The following is a 20,926-nucleotide window of genomic DNA, read 5'->3' as shown; positions in this document are numbered from 1 at the left end:
CTACAGCCACGTTCCTGCTTTCAGCACCAAATGTCTCCATTCTGACAGCTGTGCTGCATCACACATACCACAGCCAGTGCACAGCTGTGAGACATGAGTCCAAACACAGCTCCCCCTTCACAGCATACAGCAGCCCCTCTGGGGGAAAGGCAGCACAGCCCATAAATCCTGCAGTAGAGGTGGGAAAAGGACACATACATCCACATGAACAAAGTGATGTGCTTTAGAAACATGAGCCAGGCCTCGCGTGCATCAGAGGGAGGTAGTACAGGCCATCTATCCTATCAGCATCAGTGGGAAAGAAGTTGGCCACAAATCAAAGTCCTACAGGCATTAAGACACAAGCTTTCTCTAGAGCTTCTCATTCAATAATCCCAAAACATAGTAGTTTGCTAAGAAATGGAAATTCACTTTGTGTTTTCCCTCCAAAAGAGAAAAAGTTAAACATATACATTTTGCTTAGCAGAATGCATGCCCTGATTTCTCACTGCCATATGATACCTAGAGCAATGGTATTCCAACCACTTCACTGTGCCACTTGTCCAAACAGTTGCTCTAACAGGCAATGTAACCACTATTGACATACAACCTACATCCAACATCTTTGTTCAGAGCCTTAATGCAGTTAAAAAACTCCCTATCTTTCCATCAGTGCTTTGGAGGAACTCCATCATGACGCACTTCAGGTTCATCAGGGAGGCAGGAGCCACCTGTGGAGCCACCAGCTGCCTCCTGAGAGCTGAGCAAGGCAGGTAGGCAGTAAGGTAGCAACAGCTTCAGCTGACCACTTCTAATCCCATTTCTGTAAGCTCTTTGGTCCCTTTAAGCTTTTATTAGTGGAGGTCACACCACTAAGCAACCTAGCTGCGATAGTTACAATTTATCATGCAAGTGCTGAGACGACTTCTGGGTGAGTTTCAGGACAGCATAACTGAGTAGGACCATGATCCTATAGAAGTCTACAAGACAGAGCATTTCCCTTCTGATATTTTCTGTCCTTATGATTTAAAGCCATCTCCAATTCTCTGGAGAACAGTTTTTTTCACACTGTCCTGAGATGCAATGGTCACAGAAAGCGCTCTGTGGAAGACAAGGCTGGGAGCTGACCTATCTGCCCCATAGCACTTAGGGTGCAGGAAGGGAAGAGCCCCAGTGAGAATTGCCCTTTTCCTCTTCTCCTCTGCAGTTGCCTGTCATTTATTTCTGAAGATCAAACTTCTCATTTCTAATATGTGAAACATATGCACTTGCCTGACATCATATTTAATAGCATAGTAAGAGTAACTAGCTTGGGAGAACAGCTATCAACAGTGAAATTAATATGATGAAACCTACTAGACAGCAGGAGAACCTACAAATTCCTGTTGGAAAGCCATTTCTTTGCTTTATATTTAGAGTATTCAATTAAAGGTGTTAACTCCATATTAACACTGAAAACACTTTGCTCATTATCTTGGTCTGCAAGGAGAGGGAAAAAAAGGTGTTTTCAACACACATCATTGCTATACCACATTATTGTACCACAATAGCACAGAGGTCTTTTAAGATTGTTCCTGCTCAGAGGCAAGAAAGCCATAACAATTCAACTTCTGAAGCCACACCGGTGACCCTTAACAACACAGAAAGATGCTTCCCAATAGTGGCTTTGGGTTTTGTTTCAACACACGGTCCCATAAGAGAGGATCAAACCTGTACTGTTATTTCAGTACAATGGTTAACCCCACTAATCTCCTGTGGCCACTCCATGGCACCAACCTGCTCCAGTTGCATTGCTCTCACTGTGCAAAACAGAGGTTTCTCCCCAGCTGGAGCTCCTTGGAATAACTGCTTTGCTTTAAGCTTAAGCATTTTATTGAACTTGAGATGATAACATGGTGCCTTCAAAGCAGTTACGACTCACAACTATGAAAATATCCATTTCAAAAGCACAGGTAATTTTACCACCAATTTCCATATAGTATGCAAATACTTTCTGTATCACATTATAGACATTATAGAAAGCTTCTCTAAAGGAGCCAAGCTTTAATGCACATACTGCTCTGCTTGAAAAAAGGATTCTTTCATGAAAAGCTTTTGAGAAATGCTGCTCATCCCCAAACCTGCCACATCCAGACGACATTCTGTTGGAAAATGCTGGGTTTTCATTTTTATCATCCAGCTGTGCCTGTTTTACCAGCTTTATACTGCACCTCTCAAGACCTTCTAAAACTTCCTGCTGTGACGTGAAAGCATTTGAATTATCTTACATTTCTGAATCAGAAGCAGTAAGTAAAAGTTACAGACATGTCTATGTTAGGAATCACCAGGAAAATGCAAAGGAGCATAACTTGGAATTAGAACCAAACTTCCATTTCTGAGAGACAATTCATATTATTATCAAATTTAGATACTTATAAATTCTTTAAGAACAAATCCAGGTCTTAAAACAAATAAGGGTAGTTCTGAAACTATGCATATATAAGGGTATATATATAAAGGGCATGTAGTTATACTCATATATATATATATACACACACACACACACACACACATAAATATACATATACAAAACATTTTTAGAGGGGTTTATAATACTGTACTTGGTATAGAGCATGCCTTCCCAATGCTCAACGGCACAGTTTTATCTCAAGGTTAGAAAATAGTTGTGTGTGTGGAAGTTTGGCTTATTTCACTCCTGAACCTTGCAGCTCATTTCATCATCCAGCCCCTCTGTGTAATTAAAATTCACCTATTTATACGCTGGCTACTGCCTCCACCTGAGCTCACTGGTACTGTTCTTGTGCCAGTGTTTGGAAGCATCAGTACCTTCATTTTGGAGTTGCGGGGTACATGCATCACTATCCACTACCCTTAGAGTACCCTTGCGTTTGTTCAGATCTAAGATCTGGTTAGTCCTTTCTCCTGGATGTTCTATAATTTCCACACCTCTGCTCACAAGGAATCTTCTTATCCCACCACGGTGTTTACCTACACTAAAAACATTTTCCTTAATCTCATTTCAAAGAACCCCAAAAGCTGTGAAAGCCCAATTTCACTGTGTCTCCTGAACTGATCCCACACTATCCACTCCTGGTTTTACTGCCGACGTGTTCTGTGTATTAGCAGTCTTATTTTAAACCTTGGCACGGGCAGAACTTAAACAATCCATGGATTTAAAGCATCCTTGGCACTTAGCAAGATGAACCTTAACAGCTTGCTGGGAGTGACAGGATTCATCAGGTCAAAAATTAAGGGGTTACAAGCCCAAATCTCAGATTTATAGCACAAGCTCACGTTTCTTAATTTAAGTCCTAATGTGAACTGGAATATTGTCAACCAGCTTCCCTGTTATTTTTTCCAGGCTTGTATTTACACTTCCAGGCTGTTCAGAAGCAGAGGGGCAGGCTAACAATACTAACATCCCTGTATATTGTTTTGGTATATAGAATATACGGATTGTTGAGCTTAGCCTTATTTTTTTAAACCTATCCTTGTGTCAAAGGGAAATACATAGAAGAATTTACTGAAAATAAAGTTGAGAAGTAACAAGAATTGGCAAAAAAAATGCAGTTAGATAAACACTGATGTAACACCATGTAAAGATCATAAAAATAAGGTTAGAACACATTGATACAACCAAGCATTGTTTGCTAGCAGTTCTTGCACATGTTTAAGTAACAGCACATGTTTAAAGCAAATACTGTCTTCTCACCAAGTTATTTTAATCTCCTTGGGTAGTCATCTCATCAGCCCACAAGCTTATATAACAATAAATCCGATCTCAAGTATTTCTGAGGAAGAAAGATTGAATAATTGAAGTTATTTTGCTTCTGTTTTCACATACACAAATCTCGTCATTTTTCTTATACCTGCTGGCCTTTTAAGCTAACAGACTTCAAATTCCTCAAAAAAATATCTTATTTGCCAGAACACACAAAGCTTGCCACGTGCAGGAGTGTTAGCTAAACCCCACCCTATACTGACGGTCTCACATTCTTTCAGTTTTCTAGAAGTGTGGTGAAAACACAAAACATTTTTCATTCTGGTCACAACAACCCCAGGCAACCCTATAGGTATGGGGAGGTGTGACTGGAAAGCTGCCTGATGGAAAGGGACCTTGGTGTGCTGATGGACAGGCAGCTGAATATGAGCCAGCACTGTGCCCAGGTGGCCAAGAAGGCCAATGGCATCCTGGCTTGTATCAGGAATGGTGTGGTAAGCAGGACTAGGGAAGTCATCCTGCCCCTGTACTCAGCATTGGTGAGACCTCACCTTGAGTACTGTGTTCAGTTTTGGGCACCTCAGTACAGAAAAAACATGGAGATGCTGGAGCAGATCCAAAGAAAGGCAACAAGGCTTGTGAAGGGCTTGGAGAATATGCCCTATGAGAAGCAACTAAAGGAACAAGGGCTGTTTAGTTTGGGGGAAAAGGAAGATGAGGGGAGATGTTATTGCTCTCTTCCAATATCTGAAAGGTGCTCAGAGTGAGAGCAGGGCTGGTCTCTTCTCACTGGTGACAGGACGAGGGGAAATGGCAAATGGCCTCAAGGTGCACCAGGGTAAGTTTAGGATGGGGTATCAGGACAAGCTTCCTTATGGAAAGGGTTGTTAAGCACTGGAATAGGGCTGCCCAGGAAGGCAGTTGAGTCACCATCCCTGGATGTGTTTAAAAACCCTTTGGATGTGGTGCTAAGGGAGATGATTTAGCAGAAGGTTATTAGTTAGGGTAGTTTGTTTGGGTCATGGTTGGACTTGATGATCTTTAAGGTCTTTTCCAACCTGAGTGATTCTATGATCCGCCTACATGTCATTTTTACTGTTTTTAAGCTGACCTTCGTATCTGTACCTTTGGGAAAAACTAATATCAAAATAAAATTTAATTTCCTGAAGGGCAAAGTTTGTTTCATAATGTTTCATTTTCTTCTCAAGTTTCACAGCTCAATAAGAATTTAATGATAAGTAATGAAGAGCATGATTTCATTCTGTTAGCCTGGATGAACAGAAAATCTTGGTGGGAATTATATTGTGTAGAATCACACCCCCTCTGCACATTGCTGTCTTGTGAAGTTCTACATCTCTCCACATGTTTTCAATTCCTCAGCATCTGCAACAGGAAGACAAAGATTTCCATTCCATCAGGATCCACCCTGCTCCCATCCCAGCAATGGGAAGGAGAGCACCAATGGCTGTTGAGATGCTTTGAAAGAAAGTAGCAAGAGATGTTTATGTAATTTTTCCTTGAATTATTTTACAGCATTCTAAAAAAAGGGTCACCAGAATTTGACTCTGTCCTAACACACTTCAACAGAAACACGAACACTTTTTACCCCTATGCTTCTTTCTTTCAGGATCAGCCCAGTGATGCATCCAACAAGAATTCCCTGCAGCAAAACCATGGGCAGCATCTTCAGTGGCAGTGGTCTCCAGGAACAACCCACAGGACAGCCAACATGACTTTCAGAAATGGTCCCTCCTTGCTCCACCTAACTAAGAAGAGATCTCTCACTGCCATCTCACACCGTTCCAGCAGCCATCCATGAACAGAGTTCACATTTTGATTCAGTTTCATGTCAACATCCAAGTGCTCACCAGCTCTGCTTTCTGCAAAAACTTGAAGCTGATCTTGCACTCTGGGAAAATTAGGGGACTAACACCCAATATGTGCTCCCAGCTCCACTGGAAACCACAGTCCTTGCAGGAGCTATGTTGGCGTTCCCTGGTGGTGAATGGGGAAGGCAGAGAAACCAGCAAGACCTCTTTCCTCTTTTAAGAGTATGGTCCTACACCTAAATGGGTGCCAGGGAAACTAGATCCAGGGCACACAAGATACTCTGTAAGGCTACATGATGGCATAGTGCTTAAGGTTTTGTGAGTACTACGCATGCTATTATCAGCTACATTTCATACTGCGTTTACTTTTAGACAAATGTTTCCATAAGTTTGTACATCAAGCTCATGTGTATATATATCTTTGTATCACGTAAATAATGTGATATTAAAATATAAAATTAAAGTATCTTTCCATTATGCTGTGTTTAAATCTTGATTTAATCAGTATAGCACTAAATTCTCCTCATGAGAGAACACTTCCTCCGTATTCCTCTGCCTTGTGATTTCCTTCCACCTTCCATAGCCACACAATTCCATACCTTGCTAAGAAACATCGTTTCCTGACAATAATCCTCTTTGCAAATAGAATTAACAAGGCAAACATAAACACTGTGACAATGAATTAGTTGTCATATTTACCTAAGCTACTGCTTCCAGTTCCTGATAATGAAATTCTGTATTAAATACATAGGATGGCTTAATGTTAAGCTCCTACTTTTCTGAATTAGGCAGCTGGCCAGTAAGCACCCTGCAGCACCTCCCTCCATCCCAACTGAGAAATTATACTTAAGAGGTTTGCAATAAAGGCTGAACTAATTTGTGCCAATATTAGTCACACCAACTTACTGTAATTCAGTGACTGGAGTACATCCCTATCCTGAAAACGTAACAAAGAAACTATATGTTTCTACAAATAGACAACAACAACTAAAATATAGGAAAAGGTTACAGTGGCTTATTCTGTTCAAACAAGTTGATTCATAAAGGTAAAGAACATTTTGTGCCTGCCAGTTTCTCTCCCTTTGGAATCTGTCCTTTGCACACAATAATTATACCAGGAAACCTCTCCCATAGCCAAGTAACGAACATGAGAAAAATTACTTCCGACTAATACAGTCCCACATGAACCACATTTTAGTGCCTATATCAAACCTAGGGGTGTTTTTTAAACATGTGTTCTACACTGGATACCTGCAGATGTTTAGAAATGCTCCTTATGCTCCCTCTGAAAATTAAACTGTGCTTGCATTGAAAGAAAGGGGAAAAAAAAAACACCACCAAAGAACCCCACACCCCTCAACAAAGAAACTAAACACTGCAGAACTGCTTAAAAGCATATCATTGCCAATCATGTCTAATGCTTCCAAAGCAAGGGTTTTCCCAAGGGCAGGCAGAGCTGATGCTTGTCTGATGGGATACATTACCTGGGGTGCAACACAACCCAGTAAGGAAGACAAAGGAAAGAAAGAAAGATTTCTAAAGGAAAAAAGAAGAAAAAGATGGGCAAACAAAGCGAGATGACTGAATCAGAAGGTTACAGCTCTATTTCGGCATAGTCACAGAGGGACACCACTGAGATTTCAGCAGAGGTTTTTAGATTCTGAAATCCAGTCCAAAAGTCCAAAAGATTAAGCTGTCAAGAAGCCTGACATAAGTTTGCTGAGGCGCGCTTTAAGAGCACAGCACTACTCATAAGGCAAAATAAAACAGAATTACAAGCGCTGACTATCTTGTGTTGAGATCAGAAGTAAAAACCTGCACGTTCTGTAGCAAACCTTCCTCTGTCAAGCAGCATTACTCTTACCACACTATTACTGAAGCTAACAGTTTACATTCATGAAGAAATACCCAAGAGTAAAGCAAGTCTGACTCCATTCATCTCAGACCTGTGTTAGATTTCACAGAATTACCCGGGTTGGAAGGGACCTCAAGGATCATGTAGTTCCAACCCCCCTGCCTAGCAGGGCCACCAAACATACACAAGATTTCTATCAACCGCAGCACACAGACTACTGATAAAAGCAGAAATCTGCATCTTTTTAATCACGCTAACTGTTATGCAGAAGGCTTTAAAAGGCACTAATCAGCATTATACAAGACACAGCTTTCTTCAGCAGAATAGAAAAATCTGAACACTTACTCAAACAAATGCCACATTTTCAGGGGAGACAGAAGCTCAGCACATTTCAGTTTAAATAAAGAAAATCCATGTGACTGTAGGAGACAGAACTTAAAGGTCCACCTTAGATCTTCAACTAAGCTGACAATTCCAGACAAGCTTGTGAGACCGAGTTGTGAACCAATAAACATCGCAAGTGGCAAAAGATGCACAAGAGAAAGGTACAACCATGACTTTACACAACTAATGGACTCCAAAACGATCACACATCAGAGCAACATCTTAATGTTACAAATGTAGATATACAGATATACAATGTTACAAATGTAGAAAACTACCTCCGCAGCTATCCAAAAAGCTAATAAAATGTTACAAATCATTATGAAAACAAAGCATGGTTGTGCTACTACGTAACACCAAAGTTCATGTACATGTTGAAAACTAAGTTGCTAAATGAAGGAGCCCAGATAAGAATGAGGGAAATCTCACACAACCAAAAGCGGGTCTACCAACATGCAGCACTCCTGACCACAGGCCACACTGCCTGCAATAAGGTCCCAGGGGGCTGCAGACAGATCAAGTATATGGGATGGAAAGCCACTGGACATTCTGAGAAAGGCAGAGGGTGTACCCAGCTCCAGCAATCCCAAGCTGAGAACAATCAGAGCCTCTGAGAGCACATATAGAGGAAATACTGCATAAGGTCATTGTGTTCCTGTTTCTCCCTGCAGGAGAATATATATACATATATATTCTTTTTAAGAAGGGCAACTAAAGCAGGACACCACACTGAGCATTCCCCATGGTGAACCCTGCTTCTTAAAGCAGCAAAGTTCTGCTCAGATCCATAACAAGACAAGGACAACATAACAGGCCCAGCAGTGCTGGAGTGCTTGCCCATGTAGTATGGAGCCCATCAGCACATGGAGCAGCTCAGAGAGGCAGCAGGAGGCCAGCAAGAAGATCTTTGCTTTTGGTGGGGTGGCAGACAGGAAGGTTACATAGCAAAAAGCAACTTTATGCTCAGGAAGAGGGTTTGGAGGAGCCAGAAGAAGAACTGTATCTTTATACACCAGATGCACATGCCCCAGGGTCTCCTGCCTCCCACAAAAGGGACACAAGTCAGAGGAGCACATCATAAATGCACCCATCTTCATTCCTCCTCAATGAGTTTTCTCCTGTTTGATTTCAGTGGGCCACAAATTAGCCAAATGTATAAGTCACCCTGCAAGAGCTTTTCCCTGCAATGGCACGAGGCCACTTTGTGTCAGAGCAGACAGGAAGGGAAGGAGAGCATGCAGAAACACTTGGAGGCATCTCAGAGGTGCTGCTCAGAGGTGAGACCAGCTGAGTATCCTGTGGCAGCATCACATCCTGTGTAGCCACTGCACTGGACTAACCCTTGGTTAGGTTCACTGCAGCTGCTCTTTCATTTTTATATGTTACATCTGTCACGTACTTATGAGAGCCATAAGACCTAAGTCTGCAGCTGGTTGTATTTTGTGTTGTCCCTTTTTGCATAGTTTTGATGTCAAAACTTTCTATTTTTTTTTTTTAACTTGATGAGATACTGCTCTAAGTCAACACGCAGCATTTTGGAGGAAAAAAGCCTAAACTCACAAAATTATTTCAGAAAGCATCCACTAAGCAAAGTGCAATGCTTTCTAAGCAGCGATACAATCCGTAAAGCAAGCGTTTTATTTTAATGGCATCTCTGAATGTCAGATTTTTAAAATAAGAAACACTGGCACAGAAAATCTATATCCAGTTAGCACAGGCGTACAGAAAAGGTTTCCTGAGTCACCAAGTCTTTCTTATAATACCACAGCCAAGCACATGACAAACTTCCTGGGTACATCTTTAAGAGGCAGTCAGGGGTCCTACTTGCATTCCTCCCATCTGAAGGTCATTCCAGAACCTCACTCCATTTAGGGAAGAAACTGTCTCAATTCCTGCTTAAGTTTATCCATGCCAGTTTACATCCATTTGCTCCCATGCCAACATTGTTCTTTAGTTTAAATAGCTCCTCTCCTCTTCTAGTGTTTATATCCCTGCTGTATTTGCAGATTGGAAGCATGTCCCTTCTCAGGCCTCATTTGCTCAGTGAGAAGGGCCTGGTTTTTCTCACCTCCCCTGTTAACACTGCTGCTGTTTCTCCCCAATCACCCTCTGCACCTGTCCCACCTGAAGCACCCAGCATCCCCCAAGAGCTCCCACCCATCCCACCAGTCCTTCACCACCACATTCACCTGCCCACAGCAGTAGGATGGCAGCAGTGTGGCCAGCGAGGAGCTAATGCACCCAGCAAGTATCCTTCTATGCTGATCCCAGCTGCAAAGTTCCACTGATAGCAGTGCAGACAAAGGCAAAAATCTCATCTTTGCCCACAGGAGATGTGTATNTACAAATGCAGCATGCAGTATTGGATGTTTTCAGCACGGATTCCAAGTGTAACTGCACATCCTGACTTACAGCTTCTGAACAGTATGGATCCTTTATGTGGCAGAGATGTCATCCACCGATTACTCACAATCACCTACCAGCTAATAGGATTTGTTTCAGTCTCTGGTAAGAAACCCTTACAGCAGGCAAGCCCTAGTACTAAAATCCCTCCTAACCAGCCCCCAAAATCATAAGTCCCTGCAGCTCCAATGCTGCAGCATTACTCTGCACCTTCTTCAAACACTCATTGCTGCAAAGGAAAAACCAAAATACCCACACGCTTAATGTGGCTGCTCTACACAAGGAAGTTACTCAGCCAAGATTTTGTCACAAGGTCATTACAGGAGGATGTCTCTCCCTTTAAGTGCCAAAACATCCGCACACATTTCAACTAAACTTTATCAAGGCTGGCAGAAAATAGTTGCAGACACAAGACAGTCAACCCATTTGGGCTTTTCGAAAGTGCTAGAGCATGAGATGGCAGAATGGTGCCATATGTCAGATCTAGGATGAACTGGAGACGCGCATCAGCAAGTCAGAGGACACGGCAAGCCTGCAGTCAGCAGCCTGTATCTCTGCTCTGGGGTAACGCGGAGGGTCTCACACAAAGCACTGCAACTTGCTGCAGGTGCTGGTATCCCACACAACTTGCTGCAGACACCATTACTCTGCACAGCTACCAGCAGCTTGCACAATGCACAATGCTTACTAGCAAACCTATGCTGCAAATGCAGTCTGGTTTTCATTTATTTCTCATTTAAAGCACAGAATCACAGTCATCCTCCCTAACAAGCAGGAGCCGGGCCAAGAACCTAAAGCACAGTGAACAAGCAGGCAAAACAAGCAAGTACAAATGCAAACCATGACACTTGCCATTTTACTTCATCTGCCTGAATTCTCTCTCAAGCTGCAATGGAAGCAGCTTCACTGTTATCATGAGACCGAAGCTAAGAAGTTCAGAGGGAATTACATCAGGTCCACATTGTGATCTGAGCACTGTTTCTTTACACACTCCCATTCGCAACCCTGCATACAAACCTCAAGCATTATTTAACCGAAGCCGAACTTGCAAAAAGCACAGTCTAACATTCAAGAAATAACAACTACACAAGCCACTTCTGCAGGCACTTTACCCACTTTCCACGCCGTTTTAGCTCCCCACACCCAACAGAACAAGATCCACCGCAGCTCCCTGGCTCTGCAGGAGGGAACGCCAGCACCGCGCTGCCTCCCGAACTGCCAGCAGCCGCAGCGGGCACAGCAGCAGCTCCCGCTCCGCCCTCGCCCCGCCGGCAGAGCTGCGGACTGCAGCACCCCGCCTGCGGGCAGGGATGCGGCCCCGCACGGGCAGCGGAGCTCGAGCAGCGCCCGCCGGCCGGGCCCTCCCTTTGTGGGGCTGCGCCGGGCGGAGCGCAGGCGGCACCGCAGGCGGCCGCGTACCCAACAGCCCCGCCGAGCCCTACGGAGCGCTGCGCTGCCCGGCCCTCCCAGCCCCGCCGCGGGGAGAACGCACCTGCGCACCGCTCCGCTCCCGGGGCGCACGAAGCCCGCAGCGGGATGCAGCCAGCCTGCCGGAAACGCTTCCCAGCCTTACCCAGGAAACGATTCCGGCCGCCGGCCGCCGCCGCCGCCCCTCCTCTCCTCTCCCTCCTCTCCCTCCTCCCTGGCCGCCGCCCAGCGCCGCGGGCCGCAGGGGACCGGGCGGGCGGGGCCGCCGCCGGAGGCGCCCGGGGCTGGGGGCGGCGGAGCCATGCTGGGCGCTCGAGGCTCGCACCTGCTGGGGAACTGCTCGGGGTGTGATACCAGCACGGAGAACGGCCAGGAGAGCCAGTCCTCAACCTCCCTGCTGGAACACTGTTACAGTGTAACTGGACAGGGCTGTGAGTCCCTGCGCACATCTTGGGGTGCAGCAGTAGGATTCACAGCGACGCAGCGCGTAGCTAATAGTGGGGCTTAAATGAGTGCACTAATGGGAAACTCCTGTTTGAAACCTTAGTAATTATCTAGTGGGTCTGTCTGTGCTGCCAAGGTTTTGAGGTTACAAGGGAAGAAACTGCTCAGTGCTGAAACAAAGATTTTAGCATGGAGTAATATTTGAGTGGAAAGCATGCAACCACCAGCACATCTTTCACTCCGACACCTGATAATCTCATGAAGATTGTGGAAGAGCAGATACAAAACAGTCCGTATTACAATAATAATAATAATTATAATAACCAAATGTGCACCAAGAGGTCAAAGAAAACCATTACAATAATGAAATGGCCAGACTGATTTTCTCTTACATGAAAACACGTTCCGCGATCCTATTAGAGTGCCCGAGTCTGCTTCAAAACTTAGGGCAGCATTTCTAATGGTGAATCTATTTATCTAGGAGGGATGATGATTCTTCCCATGCAACCCAGAACATTTGCCATTTTCTTTCACAAGTTTATAACAGCAGAACTTCGAGGATCTAGGTGCAATTTAATGGACCATTAAGATGAATAGGAATATGGTATCTTTAATTAGAAATATTCGTGTTTTTAGAAGATTGCACTGACATCCATCAGCCTAAAGAACAGGGGAAAAAAAGCTCTTACAAGCACTGCAGTGGTGAAAAAGAAAAAGCAATTAGATAAAGGTGCAATAGTTCAGAGCAAAGCTCTTGGAAATTATACTTCAGTAATTACTTAGAGTTTAATAATTACTCCTTAATGTATTCTTCTTGTTCATGGCAGCACTGACATTTATATCAAACGTGGACGTGATTTAGTCTGGGCTTGCATAAAAATAACAATACTTTTGTATGTGTTTTAATTCATTCTTTCAGATCCTGAACACTGGTGAATATCCAAAGAAAACCTTCCAAATAGTTCTAATTATCTGCAATAGAAATGTATCACTGTGCTCAGTTCAGGAAGGACCCATGACGTTCTGAGACACCCAAAGGTGACTCATCAGATTCCTGTGTCTGCAGATCAGGGTGCTTTCCTCTTCAACAGAGAACGTCATCCAGCAGGAGGGAAAGCTCTTATGCAGAGAGACTTTGAAGGCATATTGGAGCCAAACTCTCCCTGGAATTTGCACTTCCTCTGTTCAAGAGGTGCATGACAACTATAGAGTTGTCTAAGATGATTACTGAACACCCAATTAATATGGTCTCCTGCAGCAGGGACCAGACAAGACACTGATATATTCATGTTCCTTTGATGAGAAGTGTAAAAGCACTGCATTGTGGGTTTTGTTACATGGTTAAAATTACGATTACCATTTAGTTACGTGGTCCATGTAATGTGTTTTGGTTTGCAATGTAGTAAGCAGAATTGTAAAAGTGAAGCATTTAGGTAACTAAATAACAGATTTTGTATACATCCTACATGGACAGCCACTCAATACACTCAGACTCTCAGCAACATTTCTAGGTGGATATGCTGCCTGTGTGGACCCAGCCAGCCTCATCAAAAAGAGATCTCTCCTTTTAGAGCAACCTGACGTTTTAACTCTCCATGCAGTTGTGGGAATTAATTAGGGAATTGATACAGAGCAGTTATTACCTCTGCCCCTCTTCATCTCTGGAACAGGTTGCCCAAGGAGGTTGTGGATGCCCCATCCCTGCAGGCATTCAAGGCCAGGCTGGATGTGGCTCTGGGCAGCCTGGTCTGGTGGTTGGCAACCCTGCACGTAGCAGGGGGGTTGACACATGATGATTCAACCCAGTCTGTTCTATGATTCTATGATCTTCATGCTCCTTCACAAACACTTCCCCCAGTTCCTGGTTTAGTCCTTCCAGGCTCCTGGGACTGAACCTCCAAAAAGGAGACAAAGAAAGGAAGCCTGAAGGAGAATGTCTGTAGCTGTGGGAATTCATTAAGGAATTGATACAGATCAGTTATTATCTCCACACCAATGACAACCATTTAATGAAACTACATTTGTAAACATAATAGAAAGTAAAGAGGCCTTTCTGTATTATCGGTTCCTAACAAAATATTTTCATCATCATCTTGCTGATTCTGTGTCTGATCCGCAACTGCAAATTTATTTAGGTCTTAGTCCATCCAACTTTGCAGTAAGGACTGACTGGCCATAAGAGTTTCCCCTGGCAAATAGCTGTGTGCAACCGCCCTCCCTTGGAGGGAAGATTTAGGTTGGATGTTAGGGGGAAGCTCTTCACTAGGAGAGTGGTTAGGCCCTGGAACAGGCTGCCCAGGGAGGTTGTGGATGCCCCGTCCTTGGAGGTGTTCAAGGCCAGGTTGGACGGGGCCCTGGGCAATCTGATCTAGTAAAGGTGTATGTTTGGTGGCCCTGCTAGGCAGGGGAGTTGGAACTACATGATCCTTGAGGTCCCTTCCAACCCGGGTCATTCTGTGATTCTGTGATTCTCTCTGTACAGCACAGATTTACTGACCTACGCTGAGACTGACTGTGTCTTGAAGTGCTCCCTCAGGAGAAGCTAATAGTTTGTTCCCATCTTCTTTTATATACCAGCTTTTTAACTTAAGGGTTATTCCTTGTAGGGGGATAGTCAGAAGTATGCGGTGATCCCGCCTTTTCTCCCTGCTGATTAGAGTAGAAAAAAGGTGAACATGGAATAAGCAAGACTACCATCTAGCGGTGACTTTCCAGGTCTTTCAACACATCAAGCGATCATTGCAGGAAAACTATCCATTTTAGACTTTTATTTTCCGGCTAGAAAAGCCAAGCAAGGAAAAATTGTAAGAAAAGATGCAGATTTTTTATATCCTACAGCAGCTGCTTAGGCACTGGGATAGAAGATGGTTCTTTCAGAGCTGACATTTAAGCAAGCTTTACTGAATATGGAAAAAATCCTGGAGCAGAGAGGAGGAAAACCTCCATTTGCTTCCCTCTGCTGATGCTCTGGGGGGCTTTGCAACCAGCCTTGGAGATGCAGATGGCACTGCATAGTGCTTCTCTGCAAGCAGCTTAGGGCAAAGACAAGCTCAGAAGGGGCAATTGGGCTTCTTACACTATATATATATATAATACTTACACTATATATATATAATTGCTTGGAGATGAGCCAGGGCTAATAACCTTCCTCCAGCAGCATGCACTGGAGAGTCAGAGCAGTTGGGCTCCAGAGCTGCTGTTTCCCTCATCCAGTAAAAGCACCAAGTACAGCACAACTGCTTTTCATTAGCATGCACTGGGTGGTCACCACATGTAAAACAATTTGCGACAGAATTAAAGCTGAATTGAAGGGCTGTGTTCTGCCAGATGTACTTCTGGAAAGTGGTTATTAATGTGGGACTAAGTCACTTGTTCTTACATGTTTTGAAATGAAATCAAAGCCTTCTCATAATAAGTACAAGTGAATAGCTACTCTGAATTTGAAATTAACACAGGAGTTGGTTCTGTTTAATACTTCTACATACTACTATGGAGTGAAGAAGGAACAGCAGCACAGATCTAGGCCTGTGAGGCTCTGCATCTGCTGCAGTCACACTAAGAAAATGCCAGAGCTGTGCTACTGAGTCATTCCTAAGGCAAGCAGCGAGCTCCTTCATTGCAGCAGACACACACACTTCTGTTATTTTCTTCTGGCATGGCCCTACCTCTAGTTAGGTTCCTCCTCAGTAGCTCCCTAATGCATATATTCTTTTCTTTCCCTGTAAAGGTTTTATTCTTGAGAATGGAGACCGCTGATGTAAAGAGGCATTTGGCAGGTGACCCATGCCTTTCCCTCAGCACCACATACAATTATAGCTGAGAAGGTGCATCTCTACTCCTTAATGTACTAATGTGCCACTGTCTTAATACTCCTTTCACTGATTGAAAATATTCCTCAGCTCTATCATTTTCTTACATCTCATTGGACATAAGAGTGGATAGTGCTCAAGAACTGATTTGGAGAAACTCAGGAGCTGATTGTAGGGTGCCACAATATAAGAAGGACTTAAAACTATTAGAGAGCACCTAAAGGAGGGCTACAAAGATGGTGCAGGCTCTAGAAGAGATGACACATGAGGAGCACCTGAGGTCCCCTGGTTTGCTCAGCCTGGAACTGAGGAGGCTTTGTTGAGGGAAGGCCTTGTTGCAGCCTACAGCTCCTCATGAGGGGAGTGGAGGGGCAGTGCTGAGCTCTGCTCTCTGGTGACAGCAACAGAACCTGAAGTAACAGCATGGAGCTGCATCAGGGGAGGGTCAGGTTGATGTCAGGAAAATGTTCTTCACCACAGGGCAGTGGGCATGGAACAGGCTCCCCAGGGCAGTGGTGCCAAGGAGTGTTTGGACACTGCTTTCAGACATAGGGTTTGAATTTTGGGTAGTCCTGTGCAGAGCCAGGAATTGGACTTTGATGATCACCCTGAGCCTCTTCAAACTCGGGATATTCTGTGATTCTATTGTTTTTATTTTGTTTCAAGAGCAGCTCAGTCTCTCTAAGGTAACCTCCTCCAGCAGTCCAAAGGAGAGGCTGTGGATGCCTTCTGTGTGCTCTATATAGGTGAAGAGTATTCAAAGCAAGTCTAAGGATAGAGCTTGCTAATAGAGTTGTGACTGAAACAATTGAAGATCACAAGGGAGAAGTGGAGTGGGATGGCCTGGCACAACAAAGCCCTCAGCAAGAGACCCAGTGTTGTCCATGAACATGCAGGCACAGATTGAGGGCTGCTATTCATGTCTCCTTCAAGAAGCAGCTTAATTCACATGGCTCATCTTGTTTTCTCTTGTGCTTGGTAGTCTGAGGAAAGTATTGACTGCATGAAAATGTAAGTAGCTATGTATGTGTTTATCACAGCTATCATCCAGCCATTACATCAGAACAAGAATTCATTGTAAGCCATTATGTGTATTACACTAAAACACTACATAAAATGAGGTCCTCTTATTTAAGATGCATATTTTACACCTCTAGGTAAGAGTCCTACTCCCAAGAATATATATGTTAACAAAGACTGGAAAGGATTTTTCTCCTCTACAGACCGGAAAGATGGATTGTTCTTGTCTATTGAAGAAAGAGGTGTCTTGCTAATATCACCCAAAGAAAGCACATAATGAAAGTGACAGACATCTGAATCATCCAGGTGTCTTCTTCATCCATTGAAAGCCTAGATAGCTTTCATAACTAATAAAAACAGATAGTATATTATTTGCTTGGAAACTAAGACACCCTTATCAACAGTTATTATCCCTCCCGCTTTTCTTTGTGGAAAGAGAATAGGGTCATCTTTTTTGTCCTCCTTCTATCATGAACTGAAGTATGCTATTGCTGTGTCTCTGATAGACACAATTGACATATGTTGGACACAATTCTGCAGTGATACAAGGCAAAAAATCATAAGCATCCTGCCAGAAAAATCTTTATCCAGGAAAACCACAGCCACATTCCTCAGAACTGAGCTGCTCAAGGCAGGCCTTTAAAGTCATATTTTAGCATTCCAGGGAATATTTCCACCTACAGATTTCCAGATAAACCATTGCATTGTGTAGAGGTTTTTTGTTTTTCTTTGTTTTTCACATGCTAGAGAACTTGGCTGTAGGTCATAGCAATTGCAGGGTCATTGCTGGCACTCAATAGGCACAAAGGTAGCCCTTGGCAGAGCACCCCATCACCCTGACTCTTTTATGTGCATAGCTTTAGCATTACCCCTCTCCCTCATCATATATTAGACCTTGAGTTCATATGTTTCAGCAGCTCAGCTTTGATGTCCTTTGAATTTCCTTCTCTTCCCAGTCTTACTTCTGCTTGCCATTTGTCACCTGAAGACCCTTTAGCCCACAGCTCCTGTCCCACCGACATGGAAAGAAGCTACTGATAGTCTGGGGACAAACTGGACATGCATCACCCCACAGTGCTGTGCTGCAGTCACTGAGACTCCTCACAGAGGTATTTAAATAAACCTGGCTGCAATTCAGAAATACATGCACAAAGGGACCCAGTCCCTTTATAATAACAGTCATTTATGCTTGTCCTCTTGGTCCATCTGACCTTCTAGTGGCTGGGGAGCTAATACACATGAATTACTGCTGTGCTCCAAACAATTTACCAGAAGAAAAGGGAGGTTTATGAACTTAAGCAGATGCCAGATGCTCACTGTCTTTGTTGTGAGTTCAGATATGTTTGTCATGTTTTATATTTGGTACCTTAAGACATAGCGTACTGGGTCTGACTGGGATGGAATTAGTTTTCTCCACTGCAGCTGTGTTATGGATCTGTGACCAAAACAGTGCTGATAACACAAGGATGCTCTAGCTATTGCTGTGTAGTGCTTGCAGAGAATGTCAAGGCCTTCTCTGCTTCCCCCTCTCCCCCACAGCAAGTACGCTGGGCATGAGGCTGTGTGGGGACACAGCCAGGACAGCTGATCCCAGCTGACAAAAGGGATAGCCCACACCATGTAACACCTCGTTCAGCAGTAAGAACTTGGTGCATCAAATTCTTCCAGGAGACCGTTGTTCATGAACTGGCTGGCTATCAGTCAAGGTGGTGGTAACAGCTTTCAGTACCACTTGATTTTCTGTCTCTTCTCTTTTAATGTTATTCTCCACCTCCTCACGCTCTTTTATTTATTAAGTTGTCTTTATCCCAACTCACAATCTTTCTCATTTTTGCCCTTTTAATTCTCTTCTCTATTCCCCTAACAGTGTGGGGTAGTGAGCAAGCCGTGTGGGGCTCAGCTGCCTACTGGGGTTAATGCAGCAGACATAGGATTTTTTCCAGCATCTGTTCTGGGAGAAAGGCTTCCTTCAGTAAACCCCAGTTTTCTATTTTTGAAAAGCTATCTACATTATGTGGTATAGCTGGAGCAGTGATACACAGAATGAATGTAACGTACCCATTTGGTGGAACCAGTAAGCAAGTGTCACTGTGGTCAGTTCCCATACATCCATCCCTCACAATGATGCAGACATTGATATGAGTAGATATCCTAACATAGAAGAAAACAGTGGCATAAAATAAAGACTGTTTTCTTAGCTTTCCAGTCACCCACTGCATCCTAGTTGCTAAGTGATAGGAACTTGTCTTGTTTCACAGCCACATGGCTACCAGTCTAACAGCTCATCATGCTCTCAAGCAAGTGATACTTGTGTAGTCCTTGTGAACCACAACTTGCTTCAGCAGGCTTACAGCAGCCCTGTTTGCTATTTGTTAAGTCCAAAACAGAAACAACACCTGTCCTTGCTATATGCCATAATGCATAATCAATCAGACACTATCAGAACATTAACTGTAGTGAACTGCAAGGATTTCCTCCTCTCCAGGCAGTTAAGGTTGGATTCCTATATTTAAAAGCCACTGGCCATACTGCATACATCTATACCTGAGCTGGGTCCCTCAGGCTCCTTTTATAATCAGGGAATAGAAACTGCTGTTTATAGATCACAGTCTGTCACTGCCCAAATCTAATATCCCTGTTTGGTTTATAAATATTTCCAGTCAATTCTTCTGGTGAGATGATTCTATTGTAATAATGGGGATGTACTGGGTACAATTTGCCATTTACATCTACTTGCACTGAAGAAAGATGGTATGGAAGCTTCCTGTTTGCAAGGAAGCAGGTACTGGATACTGTCAGGTAATGGACATGACACAGCACTCATTTTTATATCACTTCCCAGAGGCAGACACCTTTATGCAACTACAGCAGAATTTACCAGTTATATCGACAGCTTACTTTAAAGTAATGTATTGATAGGATCTGCAGATTATCCTTTAGAAATGGTCACTCCTGTTACAGCCCCTGTGTGCTGCATGTGACACTCGGAGACTGCAACAACATCCACCCTGTTGTCTGCAGCCTTCTCAACAGCCCAGATACAAGGGTCATCCCAGGGATGCCTGTAACCCCAGCATCCAAGCATCCAGCATCCAAGTAATAGCAATTACTCTGAGACAAGCTGAAGTTATAACAACAACTTGCCATTAAGTAAGCCAGAAATAAGGTTTTCCTTGTCATTTCCAGTCTTCCTTTTTCCAGTCTGCAAGACCTGTGCTTTGCCATCCACTTGGAGAAGCTGCATGCAGTCCCTCCTACACATGTATTAGCAACCAGTAGCATCATAGATATTAATTCAAGTTGCTTTGCTATACTTGCATCTTCCAGCACATGCAGGATTGATCACAAAAAGCATGTTGGACCACCTTGAGCTTGCACAAATATCAATGCTTTCAGCCAAACCCGAAAGGAGAAAAAGCCTAAAGGATGCTGTCATTTACTGCGACCCCCTCCCCCAGATTCCTTAGCTTTGCACAGTGGATATTGTCCTTCCCTTCACTGTGATGGAAGGAAACACAGTGGTATGAGATGCATCAGTTTGAAGAGCTCTCAGGATGCCCTTAGACTGACCTTCTGCTCCAAGCAGGGAGATCAGTCCTAGCAAGATCAGACAAGATTGCCCGGGGCTTTCTCATGTCTGGCAACATCCCAGTTTTGCACAAAAAATACCCAGACCTTTCTATCCTGCTTGTTCTTTCTCAAGTCTTGCTACAGGTGCACCCAATGTGACACAGCATTTTGGACCTGCTGCAGTCACACATCAAAGATGAACCTGTAAAATTCTTTTCCTAGGAGTTCACTGTGAACAGAATGAGGTTGAAGAATAATCTCCATTCAAATACATGAGTGCAATGCACTGATTGGGATGATACCCCACTAACTTACTGTACATGTAAAGTTAATACAGATTTGCTGGAAATTAGTCATGCACTAAGAAATTTTGCTGCACTGGGTTTCAAATATTCCTGAAACACAATGGAAAACAAAGGAAGCAATTCTCAAAAAATAAGGAGGTTGAAGATACTCAGCTGATTATTTTATTCAGTGCTTGCAC

General features: G+C 43.7%; 1 protein-coding gene across 20 annotated transcripts in view; it reads right to left on the bottom strand.

The window, feature by feature from the left end:
- APBB2 (amyloid beta precursor protein binding family B member 2) overlaps window positions 1–20,926 on the bottom strand; it is a 141,979-nt gene that overhangs the window by 119,777 nt on the left and 1,276 nt on the right. For 10 of the 20 annotated variants that reach the window (XM_015862411.2, XM_015862414.2, XM_015862412.2 and 7 more), the window contains exon 1: window positions 11,664–11,792. The exons of 1 other annotated variant lie outside the window; for it this stretch is intronic. The gene's annotated coding sequence lies outside the window, so the exon portion shown is untranslated. Of the gene's footprint in view, window positions 1–11,283; window positions 11,439–11,663; window positions 11,793–20,926 lie in introns of those variants that run through there. 9 more of the 20 variants (XM_015862406.2, XM_015862413.2, XM_015862405.2 and 6 more) reach the window with 5 other exon arrangements.

The sequence above is a fragment of the Coturnix japonica genome, chromosome 4 (genome assembly GCF_001577835.2).
Source record: "Coturnix japonica isolate 7356 chromosome 4, Coturnix japonica 2.1, whole genome shotgun sequence".
NCBI lineage: Eukaryota > Metazoa > Chordata > Aves > Galliformes > Phasianidae > Coturnix > Coturnix japonica.
This window is presented reverse-complemented; position numbering and strand designations above follow the sequence as displayed.